Source organism: Triticum dicoccoides, chromosome 1B (genome assembly GCF_002162155.2).
Source record: "Triticum dicoccoides isolate Atlit2015 ecotype Zavitan chromosome 1B, WEW_v2.0, whole genome shotgun sequence".
NCBI classification, from domain to species: Eukaryota; Viridiplantae; Streptophyta; class Magnoliopsida; order Poales; family Poaceae; genus Triticum; species Triticum dicoccoides.
The window spans coordinates 168,070,770-168,072,967 of record NC_041381.1 but is presented as its reverse complement, the minus strand read 5'-3'; positions in this window follow the sequence as shown (position 1 = coordinate 168,072,967).

Genomic DNA, 2,198 nt, shown 5'->3' with positions numbered 1-2,198 from the left:
CAACAAGGATGATTGTGGTAATCTAAAAAGGAAAGACTCATATCATACAAGACGCTCCAAGCAAAACACATATCATGTGGCGAATAAAAACATAGCTCCAAGTAAAGTTACCGATAAACGAAGACGAAAGAGGGGATGCCTTCCGGGGCATCTGAAAGCACAAGTGCTCCCTGGGTGGTTTTGGTAATTAATGTCAACATATCTCTTGTTGGACCAACACTTTTATCTAGTATATTTCAGACAAGTTCAACAATGGAGTGGCATGGACTAAAGGATGTGGAACCCCTTCAAGATGCTAAGGACAAAGGATTGGCTCAAGCCTCAAGATCAAGACTCTTCATTTTATATTTTAGTGATCCAAGATCACATTGAGTCTATAGGAAAAGCCAATACTATCAAGAAGGGATGAGGTGTTGCTTAATGAGTTTCTTGCTCCACAGTGCTTAGTGATATGCTCCAAAGCCCTCAACTACTTTCCCACATCCACATATGTCCTAAACCAAAAGGCTAACTCAGCCCCACCGATTCTTTCTATCCGGCGCCACCGAGTTTAGATGTCATAGCCACTGCCACAAACCCTAGGCAAATCGGTCTCACCGATAGGGATCTCGGTCTCACCGAGATGGGATTGTAATCTCTCTGTGTATGTCCATTATCAAAATCGGTCTTACCGAGTTTGAGCAATCGGTCCTACCGAGATTGAGCAATCAGTCCTGCCGAGATTACAGTGCAAACTCTCTGGTTAACTCATTACCAAAATCGGTCCCACCGAGTTTGAGTAATCGGTCCCACCGAGTTTGCCTGACCAACTCTCTGGTTAGCTAATTACCAAAATCGGTCTCACCGAGTTTGTGTAATCGGTCTCACCAAGATTACGTTATGCCCTAACCTTAACCATATCGGTCCTACCGAGTTGCATTTTGGTCCCACCGAAAATCCTAACGGTCACATTGTTTACTGAATCGGTCTGACCGAGTTTGTTGATTCGGTCCCACCGAGATTGGTAAATTGTGTGTAATGGTTAGATTTTGTGTGGAGACTATATATACCCCTCCACCTCCTCTTCATTCGTGGAGAGAGCCATCATAACAAACCTACACTTTCAACTTACCATTTCTGAGAGAGAACTACCTACTCATGTGTTGAGGCCAAGATATTCCATTCCTACCATATGAATCTTGATCTCTAGCCTTCCCCAAGTTGCTTTCCACTCAAATCTTCTTTCCACCAGATTCAAATCCTATGTGAGAGAGTTGAGTGTTGGGGAGACTATCATTTGAAGCACAAGAGCAAGGAGTTCATCATCAACGGACCATTTGGTACTTCTTGGAGAGTGGTGTCTCCTAGATTGGCTAGGTGTCACTTGGGAGCCTCTGACAAGATTGTGGAGTTGAACCAAGGAGTTTGTAAGGGCAAGGAGATCATCTACTTCGTGAAGATCTACCTCTAGTGAGGCAAGTCCTTCGGGGGCGACGGCCATGGTGGGATAGACAAGGTTGCTTCTTCGTGGACCCTTCTTGGGTGGAGCCCTCCATGGACTCGTGCAACCATTACCCTTCGTGGGTTGAAGTCTCCATCAACGTGGATGTACGATAGCACCACCTATTGGAACCATGACAAAAACATCCGTGTCTCCAATTGCATTTGAATCCTCCAAACCCTTCCCTTTACATTCTTGCAAGTTGCATGCTTTACTTTCCGCTGCTCATATACTCGTTTGCATGCTTGCTTGAATTGTGTGAAGATTGCTTGACTTATGCTAAGATTGCTAAAATCTGCCAAAGATTAAAATTGGGAAAAGGCATAGTTTTTAATTGGTCAAGTAGTCTAATCACCCCCCCCTTCTAGACTTACTTACTTATTCTCAAGGTCCTACAAGTGCTATCAGAGCATTGGTCTCCATTGCTTTGGTTTAATCACCATTGGAGGAAGCTTGATGAGTCTACTTTGGGGAGTCTTAGACATAGAGTGCCCATACTTGATGGAGAGTATTTTCATGAGTGGAAAATGAGATGCTTGTCATTTTCAATCAATATCATTTGAACAAGTACATTGCTAGTCCTTGTGCACCTTATGTTGATCATATGCATCCTACCCTTGATGAGTCTATTGACATGATTAGAAATGTTAGAACTGTTAATCTTATCACTAGAGGCTTGCCTAGAAACTTGATTGGAAAACTGCCTACTCTTGAGGAT